The sequence below is a fragment of the Rhinoderma darwinii genome, chromosome 12, assembly GCF_050947455.1.
Source record: "Rhinoderma darwinii isolate aRhiDar2 chromosome 12, aRhiDar2.hap1, whole genome shotgun sequence".
Lineage (NCBI taxonomy): Eukaryota > Metazoa > Chordata > Amphibia > Anura > Rhinodermatidae > Rhinoderma > Rhinoderma darwinii.
The window spans coordinates 79,233,072-79,254,939 of record NC_134698.1 but is presented as its reverse complement, the minus strand read 5'-3'; the positions used below and the strand labels follow the sequence as shown (position 1 = coordinate 79,254,939).

Below are 21,868 nucleotides of genomic sequence, written 5' to 3'. Positions count from 1 at the left end.
TCAGCAGTAACACACAGCTGACCCCTTGCTGCAACGGGATCAGAGATAACTCCCTTCTGGCAGTTTACCCTTTAGAAACCCAGGTCAATTGCTACCGCGTCACCCAGATGGTTTTACAGAGGGAGGGAGCCCCATCTGTAAGCACATCGGCATCTCATGACATGATCACAGGCTGCTGATAATGTTGCTATGGAAGTCGTGGGCCCCCAGTTCTGCCATGTACCTGAGCCATCAGCCAATAGGATGCCTGTCAGTAAAACACTCTCTGGCAGAATTCACTGCACTGCAGTAATATAGCAATCTAGTATAAAAGCGACAAAAATAAATAAAAAAAATGTAAACGTTTAGGGGAAAAAAATGCAATGTTAAAAAAAAAAAAAAAATTTTTATTTTTTCCCTTTCAGAAAATGTTTTCGTTTGAAAAAAAAAAAAATAAATAAATAAATGAATTAGGAAACAACACACAATTGATAATACTACAATCTTTAGGGCCCGTACTATAAAATCACCATATTATTTATCTCGCACGGTTAAGGACATAAAAAATGTCAGAATTGCGGTTTTATTTTCATCCCGCCTCCCAATAAAAAGATAAGGATGTGCCCCAAAATAGTACCAATGAAAACTCCAACTCATCCTGCAAAAAACGACCCCCATAAAGCTTTTTCGGCGGAAATATAAAAAACGGCTCTTGGAATACGACACAAAAAAAATCATTTTTTTACTGTGACAAAGCAGTAAAAAAAACAAAACACACAATTAAATAAAGTTGGTATCGCCACAACGGTAACGGCCCATAGAATAAAAAGTAATGTAATTTTTACCGCATCGTGAACGCCATAAAAACAAATCCCAAATTACAATGGCGGAATTTGCTTGGGTTATTTTCTTCCCCACCCATATTATTTTTTTATAAAACTTATTCTGTATATTTTATGTATCCCAAAATAAGGGGGGTGCTTAACTCACAGACCCTCAGAATTACGGTCATGCGACTTTAAAGCGGTATTTCAATCTTAGACATTTATGGCATATCCACAGTAAGGCCTTGTTCACACAGTGCAGATTTGATGCCGATTTCGCATGCATTTTTTGAACCAAAAACCAGAATTGTATCCAAGAGAGCAGACCTATAAAGGTCTTCTTGTCTATATTTCTTCTGTTACGGGTTCCGTTCCTGGTTTCAGCTTAAATACATGCAAAATCTGCATCAAATCTGCAGTGTGTGAACAAGGCCTAAATGGAGTTGCAGAAAAAGCGTCGACCTGGCCTCGGCTGTTTCCGAAACTCCCGGCCACCTCTACATTGATTCTCTGACTGGATGCGGAAGCCATCAGCTGCCCCACCAAACGGCATGGGGGTAGCAGAGCACATGTTTGGGAGAGAGATGCGGTCCCAGAGGCGGAACCCGCATCTATCAGACACTTACGGCACATTTCATGAAAAGCCATAAAAGTCTAAGATGGGAATACACTCCAAAATAAACAATAGACTTATGTTTTTTTTATTTATAGCTGTGTGTTATGTCTTTCTTCTCCTGTAGGGGGCACTAAATATTAAAACAGCAAAAACAATACAATTTAAAAGCATCAATTAGCTCGTTACGGGTTGTTTTGGACAAAGGAAACCCTCATTTTCAAATCAGCCGAGGCCAAGACTGGTTGGCAGCACTACATCTGAAAAGTAGTTGAGCAAATCTGGACAACCCCTTTAAGGAAGGAGCAACTCCTATTTTGTGGGTTGACAGAGGTCACCTGCAGCTTATATCTGAAAATAAACAGCTGGTAGGATGAGCTGGTAAATACAGGACTCCGGGAACCTGATAGCTGGCATAAAGAAAGCCAGGACTCCTTCCAGGACTGATGCTATCCTTGTATACAGCTCACGGAGGTGGGGGCCTAACCTGGTGGCGCCAATTCTGGGTTTCTCAGCTCGCTTTTATTCTCACGAGTGCACTTGTTTGAAATAAATAATTGAGAGTGGATTAAGTGTCGTAATTAGAGACAAGCTCCTCCATCGGTCTCCTCGTTATTTAAAGAAATATATTTCTATTACACTTACAACTGTCTGCGGGGGAGGGGAGCTAAAATAACAGCAATGCACAAATATCTAGTAGTTCTATTCTTGTATATAGGGGCAGTATTATAGTAGTTATATTCTTGTATATAGGAGCAGTATTATAGTAGTTATATTCTTGTATATAGGGGGCAGTATTATAGTAGTTATAGTCTTGTATATAGGGGGCAGTATTATAGTAGTTATATTCTTGTATATAGGAGCAGTATTATAGTAGTTATATTCTTGTATATAGGGGCAGTATTATAGTAGTTATATTCTTGTATATAGGGGCAGTATTATAGTAGTTATATTCTTGTATATAGGGGGCAGTATTATAGTAATTATATTCTTGTATATAGGGGCAGTATTATAGTAGTTATAGTCTTGTATATAGGGGGCAGTATTATAGTAGTTATAGTCTTGTATGTAGGAGCAGTATTTTTGTAGTTATATTCTTGTATATAGGGGTCAGTATTATAGTAGTTATATTCTTGTATATAGGAGCAGTATTATAGTAGTTATATTCTTGTATATAGGGGCAGTATTATAGTAGTTATATTCTTGTATATAGGAGCAGTATTACAGTAGTTATATTCTTGTATATAGGGGGCAGTATTATAGTAGTTATATTCCTGTATATAGGGGTCAGTATTATAGTAGTTATATTCTTGTATATAGGGGGCAGTATTATAGTAGTTATATTCTTGTATATAGGAGCAGTATTATAGTAGTTATATTCTTGTATATAGGGGCAGTATTATAGTAGTTATATTCTTGTATATAGGAGCAGTATTATAGTAGTTATATTCTTGTATATAGGGGCAGTATTATAGTAGTTATATTCTTGTATATAGGGGCAGTATTATAGTAGTTATATTCTTGTATATAGGGGGCAGTATTATAGTAGTTATAGTCTTGTATGTAGGAGCAGTATTTTTGTAGTTATATTCTTGTATATAGGGGTCAGTATTATAGTAGTTATATTCTTGTATATAGGAGCAGTATTATAGTAGTTATATTCTTGTATATAGGAGCAGTATTATAGTAGTTATATTCTTGTATATAGGGGGCAGTATTATAGTAGTTATATTCTTGTATGTAGGGGGCAGTATTATAGTAGTTATATTCTTGTATATAGGGGGCAGTATTATAGTAGTTATATTCCTGTATATAGGGGTCAGTATTATAGTAGTTATATTCTTGTATATAGGGGGCAGTATTATAGTAGTTATATTCTTGTATGTAGGGGGCAGTATTATAGTAGTTATATTCTTGTACGTAGGGGGCAGTATTATAGTAGTTATATTCTTGTGTATAGGGGCAGTATTATAGTAGTTATATTCTTGTATATAGGGGCAGTATTATAGTAGTTATATTCTTGTATATAGGAGCAGTATTATAGTAGTTATATTCTTGTATATAGGGGCAGTATTATAGTAGTTATATTCTTGTATATAGCGGGCAGTATTATAGTAGTTATATTCTTGTATATAGGAGCAGTATTATAGTAGTTATATTCTTGTATATAGGGGGCAGTATTATAGTAGTTATAGTCTTGTATATAGGAGCAGTATTATAGTAGTTATATTCTTGTATATAGGGGGCAGTATTATAGTAGTTATATTCTTGTATATAGGGGCAGTATTATAGTAGTTATATTCTTGTATATAGGGGTAGTATTATAGTAGTTATATTCTTGTATATAGGGGCAGTATTATAGTAGTTATATTCTTGTATATAGGGGGCAGTATTATAGTAGTTATATTCTTGTATATAGAGGACAGTATTGCAGTATTATAGTAGTTATATTCTTGTATATAGCGGGCAGTATTATAGTAGTTATATTCTTGTATATAGGAGCAGTATTATAGTAGTTATATTCTTGTATATAGGGGGCAGTATTATAGTAGTTATAGTCTTGTATATAGGAGCAGTATTATAGTAGTTATATTCTTGTATATAGGGGGCAGAATTATAGTAGTTATATTCTTGTATATAGGGAGAAGTATTATAGTAGTTATATTCTTGTATATAGGGGGCAGTATTATAGTAGTTATATTCTTGTATATAGGAGCAGTATTATAGTAGTTATATTCTTGTATATAGGGAGCAGTATTAGGGTATGTGCACACACACTAATTACGTCCGTAGTTGACGGACGTATTTCGGCCGCAAGTCCCGGACCGAACTCAGTGCAGGGAGCCGGGCTCCTAGCATCATAGTTATGTACGATGCTAGGAGTCCCTGCCTCTCCGTGGAACTACTGTCCCGTACTGAAAACACGATTACAGTACGGGACAGTTGTCCTGCAGAGAGGCAGGGACTCCTAGCATCGTACATAACTATGATGCTAGGAGCCCGGCTCCCTGCACTGTGTTCGGTCCGGTACTTGCGGCCGAAATACGTCCGTCAATTACGGACGTAATTAGTGTGTGTGCACATACCCTTATAGTAGTTCTATTCTTGTATATAGAAGGCAGTATTATAGTAGTTCTATTCTTGTATATAGGAGCAGTATTATAGTAGTTCTATTCTTGTATATAGGGAGCAGTATTATAGTAGTTCTATTCTTGTATATAGGAGCAGTATTATAGTAGTTATATTCTTATATATAGGAGCAGTATTATTGTAGTTATATTCTTGTATATAGGGGTCAGTATTATAGTAGTTATATTCTTGTATATAGGGGCAGTATTATAGTAGTTATATTCTTGTATATACGAGCAGTATTATAGTAGTTATATTCTTGTATATAGGGAGCAGTATTATAGTAGTTCTATTCTTGTATATAGCGGCCAGTATTATAGTAGTTATATTCTTGTATATAGGAGCAGTATTATAGTAGTTATATTCTTGTATATAGGGGCAGTATTATAGTAGTTATATTCTTGTATATAGGGGCAGTATTATAGTAGTTATATTCTTGTATATAGGGGCAGTATTATAGTAGTTATATTCTTGTACGTAGGGGGCAGTATTATAGTAGTTATATTCTTGTGTATAGGGGCAGTATTATAGTAGTTATATTCTTGTATATAGGGGCAGTATTATAGTAGTTATATTCTTGTATATAGGGGGCAGAATTATAGTAGTTATATTCTTGTATATAGGGAGAAGTATTATAGTAGTTATATTCTTGTATATAGGGGCAGTATTATAGTAGTTATATTCTTGTATATAGCGGGCAGTATTATAGTAGTTATATTCTTGTATATAGGAGCAGTATTATAGTAGTTATATTCTTGTATATAGGGGCAGTATTATAGTAGTTATATTCTTGTATATAGGGGCAGTATTATAGTAGTTATATTCTTGTATATAGCGGGCAGTATTATAGTAGTTATATTCTTGTATATAGGAGCAGTATTATAGTAGTTCTATTCTTGTATATAGGGGCAGTATTATAGTAGTTCTATTCTTGTATATAGGGGCAGTATTATAATAGTTCTATTCTTGTATATAGCGGGCAGTATTATAGTAGTTATATTCTTGTATATAGGAGCAGTATTATAGTAGTTATATTCTTGTATATAGGGGCAGTATTATAGTAGTTATATTCTTGTATATAGGGGCAGTATTATAGTAGTTATATTCTTGTATATATGGGGTAGTATTATAGTAGTTCTATTCTTGTATATAGGGGCAGTATTATAGTAGTTATATTCTTGTATATAGGGGCAGTATTATAGTAGTTATATTCTTGTATATAGGGGCAGTATTATAGTAGTTCTATTCTTGTATATAGCGGGCAGTATTATAGTAGTTATATTCTTGTATATAGGAGCAGTATTATAGTAGTTATATTCTTGTATATAGGGGCAGTATTATAGTAGTTATATTCTTGTATATAGGGGCAGTATTATAGTAGTTATATTCTTGTATATAGGAGCAGTATTGTAGTATTATAGTAGTTATATTCTTGTATATAGGGGCAGTATTATAGTAGTTATATTCTTGTATATAGGAGCAGTATTACAGTAGTTATATTCTTGTATATAGGGGCAGTATTATAGTAGTTATATTCTTGTATATAGGAGCAGTATTATAGTAGTTATATTCTTGTATATAGGGGCAGTATTATAGTAGTTATATTCTTGTGTATAGGGGCAGTATTATAGTAGTTATATTCTTGTATATAGGAGCAGTATTATAGTAGTTATATTCTTGTACATAGGGGCAGTATTATAGTAGTTATATTCTTGTATATAGGGGGTCAGTATTATAGTAGCTATATTCTTGTATATAGGGGCAGTATTATAGTAGTTATATTCTTGTATATAGGGGGCAGAATTATAGTAGTTATATTCTTGTATATAGGGAGAAGTATTATAGTAGTTATATTCTTGTATATAGGAGCAGTATTATGGTAGTTATATTCTTGTATATAGGAGCAGTATTATAGTAGTTATATTCTTGTATATAGGGGCAGTATTATAGTAGTTATATTCTTGTATATAGGGGCAGTATTATAGTAGTTATATTCTTGTATATAGGGAGAAGTATTATAGTAGTTATATTCTTGTATATAGGAGCAGTATTATAGTTGTTATATTCTTGTATATAGGAGCAGTATTATAGTAGTTATATTGTATATAGGGAGCAGTATTATAGTAGTTATATTCTTGTATATAGGGGGCAGTATTATAGTAGTTATATTCTTGTATATAGGGGCAGTATTATAGTAGTTATATTCTTGTATATAGGAGCAGTATTATAGTAGTTATATTGTATATAGGGAGCAGTATTATAGTAGTTATATTCTTGTATATAGGGGGCAGTATTATAGTAGTTATATTCTTGTATATAGGGGGCAGTATTATAGTAGTTATTGACCAATTCAATTGTTACTCTTTTCTACAATATATTACCCTCTTCATATGGTTTGGGGGTATTGTAAATATGCCAGGAAAAGAAAAATAATGTTTTATTTCATTAATCCAGCAGTCACTGGTTCAGACATGCTCAATATCAGAGTATCGGGTAATTATCTTCCTGCCTCTTTGGTGCTGGGGGCATCAGTATTGGATAATTGGTGGTTTGCTATAAGTGAACATACCGTCAGAGGTGGGTCAACAGTGGCAGAAGATCATCACATATGTTGTATAGAAAGCGAGGAGTAGGAGATTACATGGCCATCAGTACTTCTAATAATCCTGAATTTTCTGCAATCCTTACTATAACCTGTTGTCTTTTCATACCAGTCCCATTCAGCGCACATTTTGCCAGGCTTTATTGGCTGAAAATCCCTGGACATTACATATATGGGGAATTACGTTAATTACCACTTTATTCCCTCACAAACATTTAATGCAAATGTTAATAATCCTTGGCGAGTATCGGCTCTTATTAATAAACATTATTTTTGCTATAAGAGGCACCAAGGAATTTTTTTCTAAAACAGAATCTCAATCTCTCGAGTTCCCCCTGTGATCGCATATAAAAGATTATACATCAACATAACTGGAATTTTAAGATGTTGTGATGGCAAAGAAGATAATAAAAAAAACACACACTATATATATATATATATTCAGTTAAAAGCATAAGTAAAATTAATGCAAGAAATTAATAAAATCTGTGCATTCCCCTTTCGAAAAAATTAGTGAAATTCCTTTAATCCGAAATCAGATCATCCGCCACAGGATTGCTACATCATAAAATGTTAGCAGACCAGAATCAGATGTCAGTAAGGCGGGATTCACACGACCGGGTCGTTCCCGAGCCCGCGTGTCGGCCGGTAAAATCGGCCATTTTGCCCGGCCGGTTTGCATTAAGTTTTGCACCCGTGCCGGGCCGGGCAGATCCGGACAGTGACATCAGCGGCAACTCCTGAAGGGGAGTCCCCATGTGTTCGGGGATTCCGCTTCAGGAGTTTCCCCTGATGTCACTGCCCAGATATGGACAGAGACATCAAGCGCTCTGTCCAGGAGCGGAATCCCCGAAAACACGGGGATTCCGCTCCTTCAAGGAGCTAAAGTGGGGCTAGCACATAGCAGAGCGGGGAGATACCTCCCCCCCCTCCCCGCTCTGCTATAGTGGCGTCGCTGCAGTAGTAGCAGCAGCTGCAGCTGCTAGCGGCGCCATCGAAGGTGTCGCCGGGCCAGGGCGCTTTTCAAGCAGGGGAAGGGAGCCAGCGCAGCGCTCCCTTCCACCTGCTGTACACCCCGGCCCTGCCACACAGTGTACAGCGATGCCATTCGTCAGAATGGCATCAACTCCTCCTCACATGCACTCTGCACTGAGGAGGAGATAGAGTGCAAGCTCCGGAAAATCCGGCCATCACTCGGGACACATCCCGGTGATGGCCGTGCATTACCCGGCCCCATAGACTTCTATGGGAGCCGGGCGGCCAGGTACCCGGGCGAAGATAGAGCATGTCCTATTTTTTGACGGCCGGTTTTCCCGGCCGTCAAAAAATCGGTCGTGTGAATAGCCCCATTAGGGGTCTATTATTCCTAATGCAGCCGGGTGCCGGCCGATTTATGAACGGCCGGCACCCGGCCGGGAAACCCTGCCATGTGAATGAGGCCTAAGGGTATGTTCACAAGCAGTGTATTCAGACGTAATTCGGGCGTTTGATGCCTCGAATTACGCCTGAAAAAATGAGCCTAATTCGCCTACAAACATCTGCCCGTTGCTTCTAATGGCTTTTACGATGTTCTGTTCCCACGAGGTATAATTTTACGCGTCGCTGTTAAAAGACGGCGCGTAAAAAAGACGTCCGCGTCAAAGAAGTGCATGTCACTTCTTGGGACGTTTTTGGAGCCGTTTTTCATTGACTCCATTGAAAAACAGCTCCAATAACGTCCGTAAAATACGCAAGATGTTACAAAAACGTCTGTAAATCAGGAGCTGTTTTCACCTGACTTTTTCACCTCGTTTTCGTGGTGCTTTTCTGTTTTCACTCATCGTTTTTACTGCTGTTGCGCGAATCACGCTCGTCACACGGAAGTGCTTCCATGTGCTGCGCGTGATTTTCACGCACCCATTGACTTCAAGGAGTGCGTGATGCACGAACAACGCACAAATATTAGGACACGCTGCATGAAACTCACGGACAGTCTGCACGGCCCCATAGACTAACATAGGTCCGTACGACACGCGTGAAAATCACGCGCGTTGCACGGACGTATATCACGTTCGTGTAAATAAGCCCTTAAAGTCAATGTCCACCATTTCTGGCTGCCTGCTGCCACCACTAGGGGGAGTTTATCCCATACTGTTAATGCATTGAAATCAATAGTATACAGTAAGCTCCCCCTAGTGGTGGCTGCAGGCAGCTAGAATGGTATCGTAATTCTATGTCTATGCAGGGCACTTGAAGCTCTGGATAAATAAAGAGGAGCTCTGACCGCTATAGAGATATACTAAGTAACTAATTAGCACAAAATTTCGAACCTCAAAGAGACATGACATGAAGAGGTTGAGATTTTAAAGCAAAACACAGGACCAATTCTGTGCTGCTGGGGACTCCGCTCCTTCCACTATGTAACTCCCAGTCTGTGACCTCCTATAAGATCGGCACACTACTCTACTGACATACTCTGTGCTGCTGGGGACTCTTAATCTTTCACTATATAACTACCAATCTGTGACCTTGCACAATATCAGCACACTCCTCTCCTGAGATATTCTGTGCTGCAGGGGCACAGCTCCTTGCACTACGTAACTCGCACTCTGATCTCCTACAAGATCAGCACAATTTCCTGAAATACTCTGCGCTACTGGGGACCCTGCTAATTCCACATACTTTAAGTCCTTCACCACCAACCCTACCTAATGGCACTGACCATTACACACGCTGCCTTATTGGCCCTTTAAAGGCCTGTTCAAATCAGTGCTGGCTTCCGTTTCGGATTTCCGATCATCCGTTCCGTCAGAGAAGCGTCGCTTCCGTTTGCATCACCATTGATTTCAATGGTATTTATTTTGTTTAGATTGGTTTTAGTTTGCCTTCGCTCTGCTAGGTTTCCGTTTTTTGTTTTTTTCACAGAGACAACAGCGTAGTCTGTAGCACTTTTGCTTCCGTGAAAAAAACCAGAAACCTAGCGTAACGGAGACAAACGTAAAACCAATTGAAACAAAATAAATACCATTGAAATCAATGATGATGCAAACGGAAGCGATGCTTTCCGTTTGGCTCCTTGTTCATATGACGGGACAGATGAAATGAAATCCTAAAAACGGAAGCCAGTGCTGATGTGAACAGGTCCGAAGATCAGCACGCTTCTCTCCTGAAATACTTAGTGCTGCTGGAGAGCCGGCATCTTTAACAATCCATTATCTCAAAAACTGACTGCACTACAATTAAATAATAACAATAATAAATAAAAATAAAAAAAACATAGCAGCAGCAGGAATAATGCATGTGCATAGAGAATCCCTACAGTGTAAGTGTACAGAGAAAGATCTGTGTTCATGGAGGACGGTCACCTATATCCTACCGTAGTATATACCATGTACATGATCCTCTGCTGGTGGAGGAGTCCGCTGCCGGTATATGGGCTATATTAAATGGTAGCCGGAATCCTCTTTGATCAGTCACATAAAAGGAAAAATATTTTTTTTTATATTTTTATTATAATTTTTTCCGTATTTTGGCTCAAGAGTTGGGTCATCTGAAGTTAAATGTTGGGTTGAGTGGCCTTTTAAGTAGAAATTATGAGAGAGGCTCATCGGAGCCAAAATCCGGAAAAAATATATTTCTAAAACTAGACAAGGGTTTTAGGAAAGCCCCATGTATGTATTTTAAGGTTGAGTGTCTAAAAACCTGCAGAATAGTCATTGCAGAAGCAGCAGATCCGGCATCTGGCAGAAAAGAGAAAATGATGTGTGATGTTTGTACTATAAGGAAGGAGAGAGTAGAATATTTCAGCAGAACCAATCAAATAAGGGAGGGGGGCACTTACTATTTTGCTATACGATAATGTGACAGACTGGGCCTGTATGATTCTTTAAATATCTGCAGTTAAATATTGAAATTTGACTTACCTGGAGCGACCTCTAGGTGGTGCTCACTGCATATGGATTAATACAGCTCCCATTGATCTCTGTATAAATCTGTATACAGTAGCTCCTCCTAGTGGTGGCTCCAGGTAAACAGAATCGTATTATTTCACTCAATAAGGCTGTGACGGAAACACCCAGACTAGTTTAGTGCCGAGCACGATAACAGTGGCGTGGTCTGCCTCTATGGTAGATATGCCAGTCTGTATGCCACTATTAGAGTAATATAATATATATATATATATTTTATTTCCATGTGACGCTAATAGGCTATAGATGTAATGAGAAATCTGGAGGAAAACCAGAGAGCACAGAGAATATACAAACTTCAGTACACAGTACAAACCACTGAGTCACCATGCCACCCATGTCTGCCATGTAACTACTACTTCATTAAAAAGAGGTTCTGCAGCAGTTAAGATGTGTATAGAATAATGTAAACGATAATAAAACCATCTCCATGTATATATGGGTCTCCACATTACAATTATAATTTAGGGGGCACAGTATCCTATATTAAAAATGCAATAACTCACCTTGCGCTGATCTTGATCCTATATTATGATCCAGTTACAGAGCTGTATTCTCAATTCTGCAGTATATGGCTTAGAATCAGTCAGCAATATGCTGACAGACACACCCCTTCATCTCAAAAGACACAATTTAGCCAAGTTCCTTGCATGGTTTGCCTCTATGGTAGTCAGCGAGAAATAAGGAACAGATCAGCGGCCGGCAAGCTGTGGTTCTCCGGCTGTTTCAAAACTACAATTACAACCCAGAATGTACAGAGTTGTAGTTTTTCAATAGCTAATGAGCCACAGCCTTAAAGGGATCTGGAAAGAGACAATGGTTCCTGCTGATAGATCCTAGAAAAAGACCGGAAAACTCTTCTAACCCAAAGGCTATTATTTATAGTGCTCTATAAGCAGGAAAATCCCCTATATTATATAAGGAAGGTTCTTTAAGGTCTCGGTTGTTGTTCTAATACAAAGGTCATTGCACAGACTTGTTTTCTTCATTTGCACGAAAGTTACCTACGACTGCTAGATTTATAACCAGGAGGAATCGAAAAAAAACTTTCCCAAGGAAGGTGTGGTGGTTAGACTGCCGAAGCATGAATTTCTATAGGCGTGCTATGTACATAGGCAGCGGTCCGAGCTCTCCCTCTTGATAAAGCTTTTAAAGGGCCCCTAAAACGGGGTTACAAGAGCCTCTACTGACATTCACATAATTCTTCCTCCTGTCTCACATCATATTAGGGGTAGAAAATCGTGACACATGCTTATCTGAGCCAGAACTGGGCTCTGAGCGGTTGTCACTTCCCATCCCCCGCATGGAAGAGCCAGTATGACCATCACACTGCCATGTATCATGGTCCAGAAAGTCTGAATCCAAGGGGCAATCCCATCAGACATTGATGTGCGGGGCTCTCTCCATTCACTTGTATGGGAGTTACGGAAAGAGCCGAATACGCGGCCACCAGCCTATTCACTAAACACCTGAATGCGAAAGCCTGTGGGCATTTTACCAGGCTGGATGGGGGTCAGGGTACCCCCTTTCTTCACATAGAAGTGGGTTCCAGAAGCGTATCAAACATGATATGCAATAAATATCGGTGTTGGGAATGCAGATTACTGGCACCTGTGAGCACATTACCTCTGGTGTCCTAAGCCCCGCCCCATTTTGGGCCACAACTTTACTAGAGAACATTTTTTTGTTACCATTAGGGCTTATTCAGGCAAACATGATATACGTCCCTGCTACGCGCGTGATTTTCACGCGCCTCGCACGGACCTATGTTAGTCAATCAGGCCGTTCAGACAGTCAGTGATTTTTACACAGCGTGCTTTTCTGTTTACAGAGTGTCATAATGATGGCGGCTGCGTGAAAATCAAGCAGCCACGCATCATACGCTGCTGACACACGGAGCAGGTATGTACCTTTTGCGCCGCAAAACGCACACGCTCGTGTGAATCCGGCCTTAAAGGGAATCGGTCACCAGAATGTCCGAGTTAAATCAGTAACAGTATATTCTAGAGGAGACTTGGCTATGTTCACACGGGGTATTTTGCCGAGTTTTTTGACGCGGAAACCGCGTCGCAAAACTCGGCAGAAACGGCCCGAGAACGCCTCCCATTGATTTCAATGGGAGGCGTTGGCGTCTTTTTCCCGCGAGCAGTAAAACTGCCTCGCGGGAAAAAGAAGCGACATGCCCTATCTTCGGGCGCTTCCGCCTCTGACCTCCCATTGACTTCAATGGGAGGCAGGAGAAAGCGTATATCTCGCTGTTTTATGCCCGCGGCGCTCAATGGCCGCGGGCGAAAAACGGCGCGATAATTGCCGCGAAAATCGGCGTGCAGGGAGAGGAATATCTGCCTCAAAGTTCCAAACGGAATTTTGAGGCAGATATTCCTCCCCCAAAATACTCCGTGTGAACATAGCCTAACCTGTTTCTAGCGTTTATTTTCAGTTTCTGCTTACTGCCTCCTTTGTACAGAAATCTGTTTTATTTTTCCGGGAGCGACGCAAGAGCATTTAGGTGCAATGGTAACGCCCTCGTTGCACCGAAATGCTCATTAGCATTAACTTAATAAAACACATTTCTATACAAAGGAGGCAGTAAGCAGAAACTGAAAATAAACGCTAGAAACAGGTTAGTCTCCTCTACAATACTCGGTTACTGGTTTAACTCGGGACATTCTGGTGACCGATTCCCTTTAAATGACTTATTAAGGATTGTCTAGACTGGATACAAGTGTAGCAAACCTGGAGCTATAAGAATTAATCTGTACCATGTTTTCATTCACTGATAGCAAGCAGAGATCTTGAAAAGGACAAGGAGTTGAAACAAAGTATATTAGAAAGCTGCAGATTTTCATTATTCAATGATTAAACTTCATTCACCTAAAAATGGAAAATCCCTTTAAAGGGAAGGCGTCATGAATTTTTTTTTTTTTTTATCATATTGCTTTTAATAAAATATAAACAAAAATTGTATTTATTAGTGTTGTCACTTTCTAATATTTACTGTGTTCCAACTTTTACTTCTCTATGGGGGCTGCCATTTTTTTTTCCATCTCTGTATGTGTCGATTAACGACACATACACGGATGGAATACGGCACATACAACCCCATAGACAATGCGAACGGGAGCCGTTCCATTCTCTGCAGCGTTCGCAGTCTGTGTGGGAACGGCGCATGCGCCGCTCCCACACCGACCAAAACGAAGTACGTTCGCAGAGTGAAATCTGGCGCCATTTTCATGTGGACCGGAAGCCGCTGCCGGACAGTAAGATGACGACTTCCGGCCATATGTTCAAAAGGCGCAAGGAATCGGAGCGTAGACCAGCGGAGGCGGCGGCGGCAGGAGCAGGTAATTTATGTTTGTTTATGTGATACTGTATCTAATCCTCCTACACTGTGCAGTCGCTCAGAAAATGGCGGCACACAGTGTAGGAGGTTTGAAGATTCAACCCCCTCCTTCTCCTGGCACTAGACAGAAGAAGGGAGGGAGGATTGCGTGAGGACACTAGAGAGCGTGTCTACCCCAAATTTGCAGCATTAAATCAATGAGGCTGCTTTGCCACAGTGACCATGCTGCAATTTTGGGAACTGCTCCCTCTAGTGCCCAGCACATGGAAATGTTATAAATTAGAATCTAATTTATAATATTTCCTGACTTGTGAAAAAATTAAAAAAATTAAAACAATGTGTAATCACTCAAATACTAATTGTTTAACTGAATTTTTTTTTATAATTTCTAGCGGCACATTACCTTTAAGGCAAAGAAGGTCACACTCCTGATCCAACAACCGATAAGCGTGCATTGTAAGCATTACTGTTGGTTGCTGTTTGCACAGATGAGTCGCTGTGTGGGTGTTGTACTCTGACTGTGCAAACAGCGCTCCAGTCTCAGCTACTAGGGATACGCCCACTGCCGCTGCATTATGTTTGGAGACACTACGTATGACATCATAGAGGACGGCTCCTCACCCTCCTATAGAGATGGGAATCCGGATCCAGAGTCTCTTTACTAAAAGAAATGCAGCTACTGACGGAGGAGATCCTGGTCAACAACTGGCGGGGCAGGAAACTGACAGACATCTTCCTTTTTCCTGGATCCTTGAGATAACTTTACAGAAAGGGAAATTATTGTGTGACCACAGTGGAATCTGTGAGGCTACATGTCAGATTAAAGGGCTCGTTCAGACTGGTGTAAATAAACCCCAATCTTTGTATAATAAAAAGTTCTGCAATTTTGTAATATACTTTGTATTGCAGTCTATCACCATTTTCAAGATCTATGCTTGCGGTCAGTGAATATCCACATTGTTTACATCCAGAGACTGAAAACCCCATCTAACCGAATATTTCCCAACACATTCTTATAGATCATCATGACCCCTTCAAACAGAAAAGAGTAAATCAATTCTGCCTATACTGAACATAAATTTGTCTATGTTTTACACATCCTTGTAATTTAAATTTATCCTCGCTAATACGGAGCGCACGTGTGTGTCTATTGCATTGAATATACATTGTAAGCTTCCTTAATGCAGCAATCAATGCAAATTGATACTCATTACAACACTGTGAAATACAGACAATGAGGATCTGTTCCTATTATATAGCTTATAGGTTTTATTAAGAGGTCTGCCGAGTCCACCAGATGGCGCTGCAAATATCCTGCATACCGTATATGCATGATGTCAGGATGTGAGATATTCCGGACACCCATTTATAGATTACCATAAAACAAAATAATCTGCATTGTATTAATTATTGCCGGTATTAGGGATCATGATCATATTACTGCGATGTACAAGCTCTGAGTTGCAAGGAGCCATATACGCGTCCATAGTTGATAAGGGCCATATGGCACTTCTGTATGCAGTGATCTTCATCGGATGCTGTATTACAGGGGTATTGCTTCTAGGGTAGAATATCTATATAATAGGATGTTATAGAGATGGCACACACAGTGTTTATGGTTGTCATACCCCCTGCGGTTTTCCCTATGAGCAGTAATTGTGTGCAATCTCTGGAACGCCTACCGCGGTCAGCCATATTATCTCTCATGGAGCTTCTTTTTCTGTCACCCAGTCACCCGATGCAATAAAACTGCATGTCGGCGCGTTTTTTTGCCACCTCGCGGCGGCTAGGTGTGTATTTGTGCTCCTTAAGAAGGAAAATTACATTGTGAGGGATTAATGGGAATTAATCCATTTTGTGTATAGCGCTGTGGAATATGCCGACTCTATAGAAATAATGCATCATAATAAACAGGTCAATTTAGCCTGAATTAATGAGCAATTTTTCATTACTGTGAAAAAACATTAATCACTCCAGGTGGAAAACGATTGCCCTGTATCGCTAGGTGTAAAGTCCCCTTAGAACAGTCTGGGAGATGTACGGATCACTGCCCCTTTCGTTACGAGAGCAGCTGGGCTGTCTATGTTCTTGTCCTGTGTTTTTGGGGTCTTTTGCCAACCCTCCGCCATTTATAAAATACATTTTTAATCCCTCCATGCCTGGTGAGTGGTGTGATGTCAGAGCTGTGCTGGGTACTCTGAGACCATCAAATGTCTCCTCCCTCCTCCCCTCTCACAGCACCAGTCTCACAAACACATAAAAAGAGAGAGAAGCTGAAGCTGCATCGCCCTCCACCCCCTAGTATTTACTGTGTTATTCTAGAAGGGTTTTTTTCTGGACTGAACATTTACAGAGTCTGCAGGCAGAAAAAAAAGAACTACAAGCTGCTGGAAAGCAAGGAAGATGCCACACTCCCCTAATAACATATATGGCAAAGTTTCATATATTCACATGTATTATTGATTTATGCAAACAAGGATAGATACACTTTAGACTCTGTTCACATCTGCGCTATGAATTCCGTGTTGCTGCGTAGTCATCGCTGAAAAATGAAATTCAATCACATGACGGATTCATCACAACGGATCCTATTGACTTTAATGGGTCCCTTCGGGTTTCCGTCATTTTAATGGGAAAAATAGCACAGCATTCTGCGCTCTTTTTTCCAGCATTTTTGACAGAGCCTCCAATGCAGACTTTTTAATATTTTGGCCCCGTCAAGTTGTGAGCCCCACAGTGGGGACAGGGACCTAATGTGAGCCCTGTAGAATATGTTACCACTATAATGATGAGAAATATATAAATTTGATTCAATCTGATTTGGAAGAGTTTTTCCCAATCCAATACAGAAGTCCAGGATGTTCTTCCTATAATAAAGCAGAGACCTCTAGCTTCCAGCAGAATTACTGCAGACCCAATTACATTCTACAACCGTTTCGTTTTTTTCATATAAATCACACATTAACGCCATGTACCAGGTCCAATGAGACCCCTCTTCTCATCCTGGACATTATGTCCATAATCTGTATGCGAAAACACATTTTTCTATAGGAGATCGTCATCATTAAAATTCATTATATACCACCAATAAGCCATTTTATATACATAAGGTGATAAGACATGACGGGAATCATTTTAATAATCCAGTCATGTATGAAATACAATCCAATCAGTGATCTACAGAAAAAAAAACAAACATTAAAAAACAAAACAAAATAACACACAAATAAAAATGAAAAAAGAATTTTGAAAAAATGTAAATAAAGGTTTGACACTTACTTTGGGGTCTCATTTCCCTCCAATTTGCATTTCAGATATGCAGATATATTTTAGCGACGGGCATTAATGACCAGCCATTGCACAACTACTACAATTCTTTGCTAGTCCCTATAATAAAAGCCTAAGCCGACACATTCCCGATTCCTAAAATATATGTTATTCTTACCCCCCCCCCCCATGACCTCCCACCATTCTCGGCTTCCTTTTTTCCTTAGATGACACAGCATCCGGATAGTGGAGTGTTACTAACATGCCATTTCAGGATAAGAGTCATGAATATTTGCACCATGATCCTTCACTGCATGGCACATACCTGACGGATATCCTTGAAATGCTCAGTCACGGATTTATTCATTCATGCAGTCATCATACTGACCAAGCCATTCCTTTCCCAAAATTATCCAATTATACCCCCCCCCCCCCCACCCTAGGATATTTTTTGCCTGCATAGATGAGACATACATTGCTTATCACTATGATCTTTCCAGATATAACACTGCGGTATCATTAGCCAGGTGGGCTGGGGGAGGGGGGGGGGGCACATATATAATGATCTATGTATTTCTTGGATATTCTCAATTCTATTTAATTTTCAATTGTCCCTCTTATCAAATTGGGTAAGGAATAAATAAAATCACTCTTTCACCTGCCCCATAACTGGCATAGAGTGCAATATCCTATGCAGCATGAAAAGTCTGCACTCCCAGTCTCTGCATGCAACGTGCCAACATGGGCACCGGGGGAAGGGATAAAGTGTGCATTTTTGCAGCCGTACCGTGTGAAACCCAAGGAGGCAAGGTGGCATGTGAACAACATGCAAAGCAGTTCATTTTCCTAAAGTGCCCCCCAACCCCCCCACACCCAGAGCATTAAGGTCACTCATCACTGTGCTCTGAATTGCACATTGGAAATAGAAGGATCAGACTTACCTTTTCCTTACTTTACTGAATTCAGTGCTGGCTCTTAGCACCAGGTCGCTGGATTCCATTGTAAAATAAAATTAAAAAAATACAAAATAAAAATTAATAATGCAAATTAAAAAGATAATTACAAGCAAAGCGGTGTGATATAGCTAAGTGACCAGGTTGGCATGGGCTAAGTGGGCATCTGGAATCTACTAGTTGCATAGGAGATGGTAGCAGGTTATCTGCAGGCTGCTGGTAGGAATGAGGCCATTGCAGTGGTGAGGTCAGGGGAGGAACAGATGCTGCAGATGCAGATCCTATAGCAGACAGCATAGCACCCATACACTGCTGTACTCCGGCTGGGTGCCACCAGTGCACAGGGGTATTGCTTGTTTAAAGGATCGCCTGAAAGAATGAAAAGGAGAGTATAGGCAGAGCTCGTCCCCTTTGCAAAGGATAATGGTTGAGCCCAGGAAGGAAAAAAAAAAAAATGATCAGACTGGGCAGTTTTGCACAGCAGTCTATGGATGACAGAAAAAAAAAAAAAATACAAATTAAATTTAGATGCAACAATGTATCTTTACCCAGTGTAGGATTCTATAGCATGCAACATTGTCTAATATAGTATCCATCTGAGGGGAATGCTGGGTAGAGATGCAGTTTTTTTTTTGTCAGATGAACAATTTCAATAAATCCTCAGCCTGATCAAATAATAAAATGATTAAGATCCGACCGGCAAGAGCGGATATTAAAATGGTTAAAATCATTCAGAAGTGTAAATAGGGATGTGCATTTTTTTTTTTGGTCTGATTTGCAGTTAAACCGCTGCCCATACACAAAAAATTAGGAGAAACTATTCGCCTTAATATTGCTAAAAGTCAATCTCAAACCTAATGCATCATAATGGCCAGTGAATAGGGTGTGTATACTTATACAACCATCTTAAGTACTTCAATGCATCTAAAATGGTAAAAAAATAAAAAAATTTAAATAAATCAAGCAGCTTTGCAAATAGTCTTGATTTCAAATCATATACTGTTTTATGTATTCAGCTCCTATGCAGAACTGTGTGTCTCCATGGCAACAGAATACAAGCAAACTGTGTGCAGTCAGAACCTGCAGTCTCCTGTTACTTCCCACTCTTCTGGATAATCTACACGCAGTAGAAGAGGGGCAGACGAAATGGAGTCCTCTTACACGGCCCGACATAGGACACGTAAACAAGCGCCGATCAACGAGAGAGCTAGTTGATCGGCACTCGTTTGCTCCTTTTACAAAGAGCTAAGGCATGGGGATTAACGATCCCCAAAATACAGCCGCCAACGACATTTCTTGCTGAATAAATGATACGATCAGAAGATGAACGAGTGTTTGCTCGGTCATCGGCTGACTGTTGCCCTGCTTACACAGGGCAATGATCGGGAATGATCGTTTGCCTGATAATTGGCTTGCGTAAAAGGGCCTTAATACAGGATCAGACTACACACAGGACTAGTTTGTAGGCTGCAAACGTGGAAACACAAAAGGTCTGCATAGGTACTGTATACATGAAACGGTAGAGGATTTTTTTTAAATCAAGACAATTTGTAAAGTTGCTTAATTTTTTTTTCCAATGCTTTGGAGCGATAAAAATAAATAATTAGTTGCAAAAGTATACACGTTAAGGAGTTGCGAACAAAACTTCAGCAAATTATATGACTTGTTTAATCTAGGAGCGCTCACAAAAACAATTCGGGTATGTTCACACGCTAGACTAGAAACGTCTGAAAATACAGAGCTGTTCAGGCGAAAAACAGCTCCTGATTTTCAGACGTTTTTGTAACAACTCGCGTTTTTCGCTGCATATTTTACGTCCGTTATTGGAGCGGTTTTTCAATGGAGTCAATGAAAAACGGCTCCAAAAACGTCCCAAGAAGTGACCTGCACTTCTTTTTCGCGGGCCTCTTTTTACGCGCCGTATTTTGACAGCGACGCGTAAAATGACACCTCGTGGGAACAGAACATCGTAAAACCCATTGAAAGCAGTGGGCAGATGTTTGGAGGCGTAATGGAGCCGTTTTTTCAGGCGGAATTCGAGGTGTAAAACGCCCGAATTACGTCTGAAACCGCTGTGTGTGAACATACACTTATTTTCAGTGACTGAATTTTCTGGTGCGTTCGCTATATTTATTAAGTATTTTGGTCAGAGAATCTCTTAAAGATTGGACTCCACCAATGACGACTACACGACCAATAGGGAGATTTTAGCATTTTCTAAAGGTGAATATTTACAGCATGGAAGATAAATGTTCAAAATGATTTTTTATTTCTTGGTCTAAATCAAGTGTTTTTAGCACAGAACAAATACCAAACGTGATTGTAATCCATTTATAAACTCATCTGTACCCAGAATAAGAGCGTTTATTAGTAATTCTCTAATAATTTTTATTATTAGGAAGAGAATTTGGGGTAAATCTCTGGAAAGTGTTGTACTGCCTATATTTTCTAGGACATGCTGCATGCTGCCATATGCCCTATCCCTGGCATCTGTGCGCCATATATTCCCCATTGAAGTCCATGAGGGAAACGCTAAAAAAGATAAAACCAGCAAAAACAGAACGTAAAAGCCACAAAGGTTTTACAATGTTCTAGAAAAAAAAATCAATCATTACAGAAAGTACAAAATTGCAAGTCATGTTGTAGTAGTGTAGCTCTGCAGCTATGTGTGAACGTGGCCCACAGCAGACCGTGTTTTCAGTAATAAATGCCTCTATAGCGGTTTTAAATTATGTTTCTGCCAAGCTTCCAAAAACCTTTTGATGCGTCTAAACTCTTAATGTATAAAATTGGCCTTAAAAGGCTCTGTCACCACATTATAAGTGCCCTATCTCCTACATATTGTGATCGGCGCTGTAATGTAGAGAACAGTGGATTTTATTTTGAAAAACTATCAATTTTGAACAAGTTATGAACAATTTTAGATTTATGCGAATTTGTTTCTTAATAGACAGGGTGCGTAAACCCGGTTGAGGTTGGAAGCCATCTGCGACCTCCTGCAGGGCTCTTGATTGATCTCTTTCCACAGGTCCTCGACTTTCTCCGATGCCACGGAAGGGTCGGTTGTTTGAAGGTTTACCTTTTTACCAACTGGGCGTTGTACAGAGGAGTGTATGACGCTGACCAATCAGAGACCAGAGTCATACACTTCTCTCCATTCATGTCCATTTGTATTCACAGCACCCTATGTGATCTCGCGAGATCACACTGT

At 39.7% G+C, this 21,868-nt stretch overlaps 1 protein-coding gene across 1 annotated transcript in view; it reads right to left on the bottom strand.

Annotated features, from left to right (window-relative positions):
• The window catches only part of TRAF3 (TNF receptor associated factor 3), a 101,225-nt gene extending 82,186 nt beyond the window's left edge, over positions 1-19,039 (bottom strand). The window contains exon 1 of the mRNA XM_075843621.1: positions 18,646-19,039. The gene's annotated coding sequence lies outside the window, so the exon portion shown is untranslated. The remainder of the gene's footprint in view (positions 1-18,645) is intronic.
• Positions 19,040-21,868: the final 2,829 nt, after the last annotated feature.